Here is a 14,279-nt window from a genome sequence, read left to right on the forward strand (position 1 = left end):
CCCTCACACCTTCCTCTCCCTCCCAGAAACATGATAGGGTCCCCCTTGTCCTCACTTATCACCTCACCAGCCTCCGCATTCAAAGGATCATCCTCCACCATTTCCGCCAACTCCAGCATGATACCACCACCAAACACATCTTCCCTTCACCCCCACCCCTCAGCGGCATTCCGTAGGGATTGTTCCCTCTGGGACACCCTGGACCACTCCTCCATCAGCCCCTACACCTCAACCACCTCCCACGGCACCTTCCCATGCAACAGCAGGAGGTGCAACACCTGCCACTTCACTTCCCCTCTCCTCACCATCCAAGGGCCCAAACACTCTTTTCAAGTGAAGCAGCATTTCACTTGCACTTCCCTCAATTTAGTCTACTGCATTTGTTGCTCCCAATGCGGTTTCCTCTACATTGGAGAGACCAAACGCAGACTGGGTGACTGCTTTGCAGAACACCTTCGGTCTGTCCGCAAGCATTACCCAGACCTCCCTGTTGCTTGCAATTTCAACACTCCACCCTGTTCTCATGCCCACATGTCTGTCCTTGGCCTGCTGCATTGTTCCAGTGAAACTCAACACAAACTGGAGGAACAGCACCTCATCTTCCGACTAGGCACTTTACAGCCTTCTGGACTGAATATTGAGTTCAACAATTTTAGATCATGAACTCTCTCCTCCATCTCCATCCCCTTTCCGTTCCCCCCCTTTCTTTTCCACTAATTTATATAGATTTTTCTTTTCCCACCTATTTCCATTATTTTTAAATGTATTTCCATCCATTGTTTTATCTCTACCTTTTAGCCTTTTTTGATTCCTTCACCCCAACCCACCCCCACTAGGGCTATCTGTACCTTGCTTGTCCTGCTTTCTACCCTTATTTAGCACATTCCTTAGAAAGTATCACCACCTTCAACACCTTTTTGTCCTTTTGTCTGTGACATCTTTTGGTTATCTCCACCTATTACTGGCCCTCTATCCAGCTCTACTTGTCCCACCCCCCCCCCCCCTTCAACCAGATTATATTTCACCTCTTTTCTACTTTTACTTAGCTCTGTTGAAGGGTCATTCGGACTTGAAACGTTAACTGTGTTCCTCTCTGCAGATGCTGCCAGACCTGCTGAGTTTTTTCAGGTTTTTTGCTTTTGTTTTACAATCCCCAACATGGCTGGTCTGTCTGGTGTAGAATGTAAATCTGCATCAAGGTGACCAGCCCTAACCCTCCTTCCAACTGCAGATACTCGGACCTGCACTTCTTTTATAATAATTTAACCCAGACATGCCAACACATATTTCCTGTTGTTCCAATGCCCATTTAGTTGATTTCACGCAAAGTCCAGACACGTTTCATCAGCTCCAGCTGGTTGAAAAATACAGCTTTGCATGGAAGATGTATCCAGATGAATATTATCAGTTCTCATTGTATGAGCAATTCTCCTGCTGTTTGAGGTGGCACAGCAATCGCACAGTAACAGCACCTGGCTCCAAAGTTAATGAGGGCTTGAATGACCCTATTCCAGTACTATTGCCTGTGGTGAGGTCCTTAGTCGCATAATCCCTGGAGTGTATTTTATTGATGATATGTCCTTTGTGCCATTGTATTGGGTAATCAGACTTCTTGATTGCATTAAGATAAAAGCAAAAAACTGCTGATGCTGGATGTTCTGTTGAAGAGTCATATGGACTCGAAACATTAACTGTGTTCCTCTCCGCAGATGCTGCCAGACCTGCTGAGTTTTTACAGGTATTTTTATTTTTATTTTTGTTTGCATTAAGTTGCTGACAGGTAATGGCTTTTGATGAGTCACTTTTTTTTAACTAAATGTCCAAATTAACCTTTTGCTGCCCAGCCCTGTACTGCTAGCTGCAGCTTACCTTATTTTTTTAGTAATTTATAGTTCCAATCATTAGGTCAAACCATTCCGTAGGTTTGAAATTATGTTGCATAAATTTCCCAGTTGGAAGGGATTCCAATCCTACACTGCCTTTAGGTCTAATAGCTTTCCCAGCACCTTTCTCCTAGTGATGGTTATTGTTTTAATTTCCTCCTTCCAATTCACCTTTTGATTTTCAAATATCTTCGGGAAGTTTTCTATGTCTTCTACAGTGATGACAGACACAAAATACCTGTTCAACACCTTTGCCATTTCCTTGTTTTCCATTATCAATTCCCCAGACTCACTCCCTGGAGAACCAACACAAGCTTTAGTTACTCTTTTCCTATTTAAATAGGTGTAGAAACTCTTACTTTCTTTCCTTATATTATGAGCTAGCTTTTACTAAAACTCAACTTTCTCCCTCTTATTAACTTTAGTCATTCTTTGCTGTTTCTTAAAATCTGAGCAATCTCCTCACCTACCACTAATCTTTGAAGATTTGTATAGTGTGACTTTCAATTTGACACAATCCTTAACTTTTTTTTATTCAGCCATGGATGATGTATCCTTCTCAAAGAGCCTTTCTTTCCTACTAAGATAATTTCTGAGCTGACAGTAATGAAATGCCTCCTTTATTGTGGCATGGGGAGAGTATGGAGGTGAAGGGGTGTGAGGGGTGGAGGCTGGATGGATGTTTTATGTTTTATTTATTAAAAAAAAACTTCCACACAGTGCTGGAGCACTGAAGCAGGCCCTTTGACCACACCGGCAGCCTCTGCACTCAATCTGGGGCTGTCCGCCATGACTCCCATTTTCACCCCACCCTCCTCCCCCCACTCCCAAGACTGTTAATCCAACCTTCAGGGGCCCTTTCTCCCGGGCTGGGTTTGCAGAGCCGGGAATTGTCCTGACACTGCGTCTCGATCTGGGAGGCTTATTTGTACTGCTTTTGCATTGTGTCAATAACAAAGAAAAACATCCCAAGGTACCCAACAGAGAGATACAATTTAATCCATGGTGCGCTGTTCTCGACAGCAGAACTAGAAGTGAGGACCGCTTCCACTTTTGTGTTGGGGCCCGGTGCCTGCGTGATTCATATGAAAATTTAAAGAACCGGCAGTGGGCACGTGAAACATGCAGTTATGCGGTGGGGGTGGGTTTACACTGGAGGATCCAACCATCAGGTGACAGATCAGTAACTGGCCAGACTATAAGAGAGCTACCTGTTCAAGCAAGAGGCTCCGTCAAGGCCCCAACTTTTTTGTCCACCTTCTGTTTGTCAAAAGTCTGAGCCACTTGTTCGGTGCACCACTTCATACCTCTCAGGGTCTCTCAATTTTATCCCCTCATCACATATTAATCTTTATTGTCCCCGTAACACCCTGGCTGGCTTCATCTAAGTACAACTGGATGTAATTGTGCACCTTTCTAAATTGGGCATTCATATTCTCTCAAATTCATTTGTGAGTAGAGAAATCCTGCAGAGGTCCCGAGTGGCACTCTGGAATGAGTTACTCGGGAAGAAGTTCTGAGTGGCCAGTTGCTTTTAGAGCCACTAGCGATGGATGGCCTCCCAGTCTCTGTGGCATCAGCTCCTTCCAGAGAATGTGGCAGATGTGAGCCACCACATCCCTCAACATGAGAAGGTATTGACAGCACTATCTCTTGCTCATCTGGAGGCATAAGAGATGACTTTTGTACACCCTTGGTCTCGCCAGACCCTTCCACTCAATGGCACTGTTAGCCTCAGCTTCTGGGTCTTGGGTTGGAGGAGCGGGGGTGAAAAAAATGACCCTTGTTCATCAGGTTGAGGCTCTTCCTTTAGCCCAGCCTGGTGGTGATGAGCCCTTCTTCTCCTCCTTCTTAGTTGCCTGATTGCCAGGATGAAGAAAAGATTTCCCGCTCCATCCATGAGGCATTTGTGCTCATGTCTGCGGAAACATTAAACAGAAACATGACTGAGCATGAGCCTACATGATCACCTTCCAGCCACTAAGGAGGGAGTCCTTGTGGAGTCTATAGGTTTCTTTCAACCTAGCCATTACATCCCCACTGACACCCTTGGAGAGTTATTATAGCTTTCTAGAGCAACGGTAGGGGACCCACCCACACCAAAATCCCACCTCTTTTTCCCCAACCCCCCCCCCCCCCCCCCCCCCCACCCCCCCCACCCCCCACCAACCAAAATGACAGCATTTTAGCAGGGCTTTGATACAGAGGCTTCAATCTGACTGAGTTTTTCCAGGTGGCAGGAACCCCTGTCAGGGTACTATCATACCATCATACCATAACCTTAGGATTGCATAACAGCCCCAACTTGCACTCATGTTATAAGAGCATTGTAGGGCAGGGGGGCCTTCAAAACCTTATACTGTCAGCTGCAAGGCTTAGAGGTCTTATGGCCATTAAGCAGGTACATTTTGGCCAGTGGTCCCTTTTCAGTTGGTCCCTTCTGACAGTAGGGATTTCCCATGAGAGGGACAAAGGGTCTTTGGAAGCCAATCCTGCTCTGGCCCCAAGTGAGTTCATACTCTTGCAAGAATGCACAAAGTGAGTTAGGGCTCCATTTTCTCTAAATTGGCATTTGACTGTCCCTAAAACATCTCAGCTATATTTCCTCTCAATTTGGTTAAGTGAAAATTAGCCCACAAGTGCAGTAGTCGACTCCTCCCACAAGCTCTGAGAGCCATCCCCTGGCAATATTTTTCATAGCTTGTTTTTCACCTGCATCGTTGGATCAGCTTGAAAAATGGTGCTGCTGAGGTATTACTACCAGTCCAGCTTCAAGCACCACCCCCCATCTCCCTATGCTCCAAGATTGTCGAAATCCCTCCAGTCATGCTGGAGGAATAGTATGTTCAGGCTTCTCTCCCTCCAATCATTCTCCTTCCTCCCCCTCTAATCCTGATCCCATCGTTATAGTGGTTGATATCCCTGTCCTTGAACCGTTTGATGTTGATGTCTTGATGCCCCATATAGACCTGACCCCTCCCCGCCTTGAGGCCTCTTGTACTGTGACTTGCAGAGACCATCCCCGCCCCTTGAGACCATTGAGTGCCCCCCCTCCACTACATTATCTACAGGCTGCAGACCCTCCCCAGACGGTGACTGTGCCATCTGTGGCCCAGAACCAAGCCACCAACCCCCAGGACTTACTTGAGAGAGGGACTGATCATGTCCTGTGCACCATGCTTGGCACGACTGACACAGGACTTGTAGGATCTTTCCCTCCCTGGAATGGGGCAGGACAGGCATGCCAAGCACAGCCCTCCAAATTGAGGCACTAACCCACAGGACTGTCTATGCTTTGTGGCTCCAATTACTTGCTGCGCAACTGCCCAGGACTGTCTCAGTTTTCTGACCCCGAGCAATTCCCTCCACACCCTGTCGCCCTCCCCTCTTCATTCAAGTGTCTGTGCCCTCTTCCCCAGTTACCCCTCTTCCCATTCAAGCCTTTCCCCTACAGCACCTTCCCTTGCCTCTGTCTTGTCTCACCGCCCCCAAGTCAAGCTTTTGTCCTCCAGCCCCTTTCACCCCCATGCACCCCTGCCTTCCTACTGGTCTGGCATGGTAAGCCATAGATCTGACTCCCCCTTGAGTTGCCGCTGGTCCTGCCTGCACAACCTTGACATGAGGTTGAAGCAGCCCAAGCACAGCACAATGCAAATTTGGCGAACATATGTGGAAGTCACAAGTGAAATGGTGCTCGCCAGATGTACATATCTGTTCATGAATCATGCTGGTCTAATTAGCTGCTGGCATGACCATTTAATCTGAAATGAGGTGCATGATTCTGGCAAGCTGCCTTTTTAATGAGTATTCATGATATTCAAATCAAAGTAAATGCGCTTCCAGACATGACTTGATAGGCTACCCAACCCACCATGAAAGCCGGGAAAGTCAGACAATTGCAAAGTAATTTAACGTTGACAGAAAACTGACTTTTGGGCACTCTCCACATTTTCCCACCAACGTGCCCATCCACTGATGGGACCAGAAAATCCTGACCCAAGTCTTGGTTCTGACATCTCAAAAGTGAAGTGAAGGGGCTTGGACTGTCAGAACATTGGACTTTGCTATAAGCTCTGGATTCCCACAGGTGCAGGGTGCCATCAACTACAATCCTGTGGCGTTAACTGGCAGCAACCACACCGTTTCATCAACAGGTAGCACTTTTCCCAAGTGATGGCAACATACAACCCCCCCCCACATGACCAGGGTGGCCTAGATGGGCATACAGAGGAGGTTGGCAACAGTAGGGTCCACCCAGGATCCTTGGTCCTGTGCAGGAAAAGGGTCAGTTACCTCATTTGATCTGCCTGGTTAAGTGACACAGTGGCATGGATTGTTTCGCATGTGGGCATCAGGCAATGTATTTATTCAATAAAACGGGAATGCTGCAAAAACTAGGCAGGTCTGGCAATGTCAGTGGAGAGAGAAACAGAGTTAATGTTTCGAGTCCGTATACTCTTCTTCAGAGCTAAACAGAGGTAGAAATGTAATGGGTTTTATGCTGTTGAAGAGAGGGTGTGGAGTAAGTGGAATAAAAAAGGTCAGGGATAGCTTGAAGCTCAGGAGAGGTTAAGTGACCAAGATGTTTTGATCATGATAGTGCTAAAGACTAAGGCAGGTGTTAATCGTGGCACAAAAGTCAGATAGCAGAATGTTTTAATAACAGAACAATGGTCAGCACTTTCTGAAAGCAAAACATGAGAACAAGTCACAGACTGGCCCTTGCAGGATGGAAAGGGGATGGGGATTGGGGTGGGGGGGGTGTGGAAAAACATCAAAATGGAGGACAGAATTCATGGCCTGAAGTTTTTGAACTCTAAGTTAAGCCCAGAATGTTGTAAATTGCCAAATCAGAAGATGAGGTGCTGTTCCTCCAGTTTCCGTGGGCTTCACTGGAACATTGGCGCAGGTCAAGGACAGAATTTGGGCATGAGAGTAAGATGGTGAATCGAAATGGCAAGCAACAGGAAGGTTGGGGTCATGCTTGTGGACTGAATGAAGGCATTTCACAAAGTTGCCACCCAGTCTGTGTTTAGTATCCCCATTGTAGAGATGACCACATTGTGAGCAGTGAATGCCGTAGACTAAATTGAAAAAAGTACAAGTGAATCATTGCTTCACTTGGAAGGAATGTTTGGGGCCTTGGATGGTGAGGAGGGAGGAGGTAAAGGAGCAGATGTTACACCTCCTGTAATGCATAGGAAGCTACCGTGGGAGGTGTTGGTGTTGAAAGAGGAGTGGACCAGGGTGTCACGGAGGCCTCGGGTCGTGCCCACCAGAAGCCAACTGGGAATGCAGCAGAGATTAGGGGAAGATATGACAGAAATGCCAGGGTTATGCACAGCTTTGTGCTGCTTAGGAGGAGTCAGTGCATGCCATGAGCTGTGCTATTTTTCAGGCATATGAGGACATGGCTTCCTCCATGGAGGGATTGTGACCGCCATGAAGAGCCAGATTGAGCAATTGACCCAGATGTCCTCTGACTGTTGATCTAGCCATGAGCTTCATACAGCAGTGGCTAGGTGGGAGTCAGACAGGACACCTACACCTATCTCTAAGTGTCGCTTCTCCTCAGGGAGTCAGGGAGGTCCCATTGTGCACCAAGATGGAAAAATATCATGCACCAGTGGACTTCCTCTCGGGGCTTTCCCAGGGTGAGTGGCCTATTGTCATCCCCTCTGTCATTGGCCCCATTACCTCCAGCAGGCATGGCCAGGGAGATTATCCCTGCACCCGTGCGGGACACTATCAGCAGGCCGGAGCCCTCAAGGCCCCAGACCTCCAGAGGATGCCTGCCAAATTCATCAGAACAAAGGGGCACCACACTCGGCAGCCTGCCACCTCCTCAGCTGCTGATGTTGAGTTCACACCTAGACACAAGAACACACGAAATAGGAGCAGGAGTTGACCATATGACCCATCGAGCCCGCTCTGTCATTCAGTAGGTTCATGGCTGATCTTGGGCTTCAACTCCATTTTCCTGCTGCTCCCGAGATCCCAATTCCCTGAGAGATCAAATATCTGCCTATCCTAGCCTTAAATTTATTCAACTATGGCGCATCCACAACCCTCTGCTTAGAGAATTCCAAAGATTCACAACCCTTTGAGCGAAGTCATTTGTCCTCATCTCAGTCTCAAATGATTGGACCCTTATCCTGAAACTGTGCCCTTGTGTTTTAGACTTCCCAACCAGCAGGAATAATCTCTCAGCATCTACCCTATTAAGTCACTTCAGAATTTTGTACATTTCAATGAGAACGCCTCTCAATCTTCTAAACTCCAGAGAACATAGGCCCAATTTACTTAGCCTCTCATCATAGGGAAACCCTTTCATCCAAGAGGCCAATTTAGTGAACCTTTGCTGCACCACCTCTGATGCAAGTATATCATTTCCTAAATGTGGAGACCAAACCTGCAAACAATATTCCAGACATTATCTCACTGAAACCCTGTACAATTGCAGCTACACTTCTTTATTCTTATACCCCAATCCCCTTGCAATAAAGGCTAACATGCCATTTGCCTTCCTAATTGCTTGCTGCACCTGCATGCTAACTTTCAGCATTCCTTATATAAGCACATCCAAGTCTTTTTGGACATCAACACTTACAAGTTTCACACCTTTGAAAAAATATTCTGCTTTTCTATTCTTATGATCGAAATTAATAGCCTCACACTTCACTAGACTATACTCCGTTTGCCATCTTGTTGCCTACTCAATTAACCTGTCTATATCTCTTTGCAGCTTCTCTGTGGCCTCCTCACAACTTATTTTCCTTCCCAGCTTGGTATCATCAGTAAATGTTGATGCATTACTCTTTGTCTCTTCATCTAATTCATTAATATATGTTTAAATAACTGAGGCTGCAACACTGATCCTTGCGGCATTCCACCATTCACTGCCTGCCAGCTTGAAAAGGCTCCATTTATGTCCACTCTCCACTTTCTATCCATTAACCAATCCTCCAACCATGCTAAAATATTACCCCCAACTCTATGATTCTTTATCTTTCTTATTAACCTTTCACATGGCACCTTATTGAATGTCGATTGGAAATCCAGGTATACTACACCTACTGGTTTCCCTTTGTCTACCCTACTAGTTACATCCTCAAAAAATTCTAATAAATTTGTCAAACAGGATTTCCCTTTAGGAAAACCATGGTAATTTGTTCCAATCATAGTGTGCTTTCTAAGTACATTGTTAAGACTTCCTTAATGATAGATTCCAGCATTTTCCCAACAACTGATGAAAGGCTAATTGATCTGTAGTTCATTATTTTCTCTTTCCCTACTTTCTTGAAAAGTGGTGTAATATTTGAAAACTTCCAATCAAGATAAGTTGCTGGAAAATAAATCTTAAGAATTTATGAGAGCACAAGGGTGGCATGGATGTTTTTGTGAAATTCACTTTGTCACATGTAAATATGGCACAATATATTGTTCTCACTTTATTCATGTGTGCAACATTATCCTTTTTTGGGAATTGCTTAGTTAGAGAATGAACGATGCCGTCATCCCTCATGGTTGGTACTCATTGAAGGCTGCAGGGGAATATTAGACATCTTCTTTTCTGTGTCAGAGACTATAGCATTGTGTGCTTATGATCAGTCTTTATTTAGTGTTGATATGTGTATCCATTTAGATGGACCCAGGTCTGCAAAAATAGAGGAGCATGTGGGCACTGCAGACACTCCATTATATGCAGTGTCAAGGAAAATTTCTGAGGTTATGTTTATGAGCTGCCTTATGTGAAGTGAAGGACCTGTAATGATATAATAGGTTCTAAAATCTCAGTCATGATAGGCCGCTTGACGTATGCCCACTGGCACGTCAGCTCCCCTGGATAACAGTCTTCAGCGAGTGTGTGTATGTGACAGTCGTCCACTCCCCTTGCTATTTTAGGTGATGGAGGGCGCAGGTTCAGAGACTGCTCCTGGGGAAGGGAGGGGGAGGCTGGAATGGGTTGGTAGACATCCTGAGCAGACAAACCTGCCCATCAATGGTGGAGAATGGTCATGTAGGTCCTTCAGTCTTAGGAAAATCTCAATGAGATTGATCCTGGTGTCCCTGGCACATTCCTCAATGGCCCTGGCATCCAGTTGAGTCTCCTTCACGTGCATGTCCTCCTTCTTAGGCAAATCCCATTCATTCTCATCTGAGGAGGAGTGCTGCCCTTCCCTATCATCCATATGCAAGAGTTCACTGCGTTGCAATGTCATATTGTGCAGTGCAGAATAAGCCATGAGTATCTGTGAAACCCCCTGTAGTGTATGCCATAGAGCTCCTCCTGACCTAGCAAGGAAGCGGAAGCACACTTTAAATGTCAATAGTCTGTTTGACGATAGCTCTGGTGAAGATGTGGGCTGTGTTCTTCCAATGTGCTGTGGGGAGGCCTCACTCATGTCAATAACCAGGTCCAAAGGGGACAGCCCTTGTCACCTAAGATAAAGCCATCAACTTGGCTGCATCCTCCAAAATCTCAGGAAGAAGCGAGTTTGACAAGCTCTATGAATCATTAGAGCTCCCTGCGAAATGAGCACAGACCTGTATGATTCTTCACCTGGGGACAGAGCAGTTGGATGCTTAGAAGGTGAAATCCCTTGTGATTCACATATGCCACTGGCTGCTCATCACTAATTGTCCTTGAGAAGATGGTGGTGAGCTGCCTTCCTGAACCGCTGCAGTCCATGTGGTGTAGGTACACCCACAGTGCTGTTATGAAGGTAGGTCTAGGATTTTGACCCTGTGACAGTGAAGGAACGGCGATATATTCCCAAGTCAGAATGGTGAGTGGCTTGGAGGGGAACTTCCAGATGGTGGTGTTCTCGTGGCATCTGCTGCCCTTGTCCTTTCAGATGATAGTGGTCATGGGTTTGGAAGGTTCTTTGTAAAAAGCCTTGGTGAATTCCTGCAGTCCATCTTGTAGATTGTACACGCTATTGCCACTATGCGTCTGTGGTGCAGGGAGTGAATGTTTGTGGTTGGGGTGCCAATCAAGTGGGCTGCATTGTCCTGGATGGTGTCAAGCTTCTTGAGTAATGTTGGAGCTGCATTCATCCAGGCAAGTAGAGAGTATTCCAGCACACTCCTGACTTGTGCCTTGCAGATGGTGGACAGGATTTGGGGAGTTAGGTCAGTTATCGCCAAAGGAGCCCTAGCCTCTGACCTGCTCTTGTAGCCATAGTATTTATATGGTTAGTCCAGTTCAATGTTAATACCCAGGATGTTGATAATGGGAGATTCAGTGATGGTAATGAAATTGAATGTCAAGGGGCAATGGTTAGATTCTCCCTTGTTGGAGATGCTCATTGCCTGGCACTTATGTGACACAAATGTTACCTACCACTTGTCAACTTAAGCCTGGATCTTGTCCAGGTCTTGCTGCATTTGGACATGGACTGCTTCAGTCTGAAGAGCAGTGAATGGAGTTGCACATAGTGCAATCATCAGCGAATATCCCCACTTCTGACCTAATGATGGAAGGAAGGTCATTGATGAAGCAGCTGAAGATGGTTGGGCCTAGGACACCAGCCTAAGGAACTCCTGCAGTGATGTCCTGAAAATGAGATGATTGACTTCCAACAACCACAGTCATCTTCCTTTGTGCCAGGTATGACTCCAACCAGAGGAGAGTTAACACATCTGATTTCTATTCACTCCAGTTTTGCTTGGGCTCCTTGATGTCAGGCTGGGTCAAATGCTGCCTTGATGTCAAGGGCAGTCACTGAAGGGTTCTCAAAATTCCCACATTTTTCACATCATCAACAAGGATATGACTTTTGAACTTTTACCTGAAACCAGACAATGAGAGGAGACAGAATATGCATTCTTCCCTTTAAAACCATCAACACAAAACTAAAGCCCATCAAAATCTTGCTACCAACTAATCGCTACTAACTACAGGGGCAGGAATACCACAATCAATGCAATTATGTGAACCTATCAATACTCCACACATACAATGGCTTTCAGTTCAAGACTAGTTACAGTGGCAGGAAAACAATGATAAATATCATGTGAGCCCATTAAAAATGAGACAATAATCATCTGGGGAAGCCCACCAAAATCAAACAAAGAACTAACCTTGATTTGGATTGAGATAAGAAATTTATAAAAACAAACAGTATAACAGGGCCAGGAGATCTGAAGTGAGGAGTTTTTGGGCAGGGGCACAGAAAGGTGAGCAGTTTTGAAAGCTGGCACAGGGCAGCGAGCGGTTGGGAGCATTTGAAGCCGTGTTTAAGCAGGGAACTGAGGCAAGCAGGGAGGAGATCCGGAGGTTTGCAGGCCCGCAGGCAACATCACGGCGAGGGGCACGGGGTGACAGGCTCAACCAAAGACAACAAGGCCGCAACCGCAGCCTTCCACCCAACTGAAGAACTTTCGCAGATTCCACATACCAGGACCATGTGGGGATGGCAGGCCCCAGAGGACACAAAAAGGGTACCCCAAAACTGCAACCGGCTTACCTGGCTAGATTTTGAACTGTCAATGAACCCTGGTTGGTGAGCATGATCCCTTTCCTCTCCTAGTTCAATTTAGTTAGGTTTTGGGGGTGGGACAAGGATAAGGGGATTAGTAGCGTGATTTTCCCTCGTTATGCCGTGTGTTCCCCATTCTTAACTAAGTGTATTTTGTAAGTCTGTATAATATCAGTGTAATCCAAATGTTATAAGTTCATTTGTGACTTCAATAAACCCAGCTTTTTTTTCTTGCACCAAAACCAGTTGTCTGCTGCACTTTGTCACAACCCCCAAATAAGTCCAAGGTCTAGAACCCAGGCAATGGGAGTGATTCGAACTGCTCAGAGGTCAGAGGTGAAGCTGACACACACACCACCCACCCTACACACTCTGGAGTTCAGCTCTCTTGTCCATGTTTGAACCAAGGCTGTAATGAGTTCAGGAGCTAAGTGACCCTGGTGCAACCCAAACTGAATGTCAGTGAGCAGGTTATTATGAAGCAAGTGCCACTTGATAGCACTGTTGATGACCCCTTCCATCATATTACTGATGATCGAGAGTAGACTGTTGGGACGGTAATTGGCCACGTTAGAATTTTTTTGTGTACAGGAACATAACTGGGCAAATTTCCATATTGCCAAGTAGACATCAGTGTTGTAGCTGTACTGGACCAGCTTGGCTAGGGGCGTGGCAAGTTCTGGAGCACAATTCTTCAGCACTATTGCCGGAATATTGACAGGGCCCATAGACTTTGCAGTATCCAGTGCCTTCAGCCATTTCTTAATATCACGTGGAGTAATTCGAATTGGCTGAAGACTGGCATCTGTAATGCTGGGAATCTCCGGAGGAGGCTGAGCTGGATCATCCACTCACCACTTCTGGCTGAAGATTGTTGCAAATGCTTCAGCCTTACCTTTAGCACTGATGTGCTGGGCTCCCCCATCATTGTGGATGGTGATATTTGTGGAGCCACCTCCTCCAGTGAGTTGTTGAATTAGCACAGGCATTCATGACTGGATGTGGCAGGACTGCAGAGCTTAGATCTGATCCATTGGTTGTGGAACAACTTAGCTCTGTCTTTGGTTGCTGCTTGTGCTGTTTGGCACACAAGTGGTCCTGTGTTGTAGCGTCACCGGGGGCAGAACCTTTGGGACCCTGCCCCCGCTCACCGAGGCATAAAATAACGCACTGTGACATCGGGCGTCCATCCCAACGTCACTACATGTCATTCAGATTTTCAGTTCAGCGGACGCACACCTGAGTCAGCTGCATGCCCGCTGAACTGTTAAAGGCCTGTTAAAGGCCGGTTAACTATCAATTAAAACAATAAACTGAGCTGCTCATCCAACCTTAAGGTTGGCGGGCAGGCGAAGAGCCCAGGCGGCTTTCGGATTTTTCTTGGAACCTCATCCACAGTTGGGTTGAGGTTTCATGAAGATTTTTAAAGGTTTGAAAAAATTTTGAATAAAATTCATAGACATGTGCCAGCTCATGCGACAGTTTCACACGAGGGGACATGTCCTAAATTTTTCTTTCCTTTATTAAAATTTTTTAAACCTAAATTAATCTCCCCGAGGCAGCTCTCTGTGCCACAGGGAGATTTCTGCGCTCTTTTGTGCGCATGTGTGAAAGAGCACACTCCTGACTCAGGCAACCCACACCCACTCCTCCCACACAGGTATCACTCAGTGCTTCTGGGCGCGCGTCACGCTGGGTGAGCCTTAATTGGCCCATCTACGTAAAATGATGGCGCCCAGCCAATCGCGGACAACCCCCCGACAGGGAGAAAATTCTCCCCCAGATCTATACCTCATTTTTAGGTGTGCCTGGTGCTGCTCATTACATGCCCTCTTGCATGTTTGATTGAACTAAGGTTGATTCCCTCACTTGGTACTAATAGAAGAGTGGGGGTTATGCCATGCCATGAGGT

Source organism: Carcharodon carcharias, chromosome 11 (genome assembly GCF_017639515.1).
Source record: "Carcharodon carcharias isolate sCarCar2 chromosome 11, sCarCar2.pri, whole genome shotgun sequence".
NCBI classification, from domain to species: Eukaryota; Metazoa; Chordata; class Chondrichthyes; order Lamniformes; family Lamnidae; genus Carcharodon; species Carcharodon carcharias.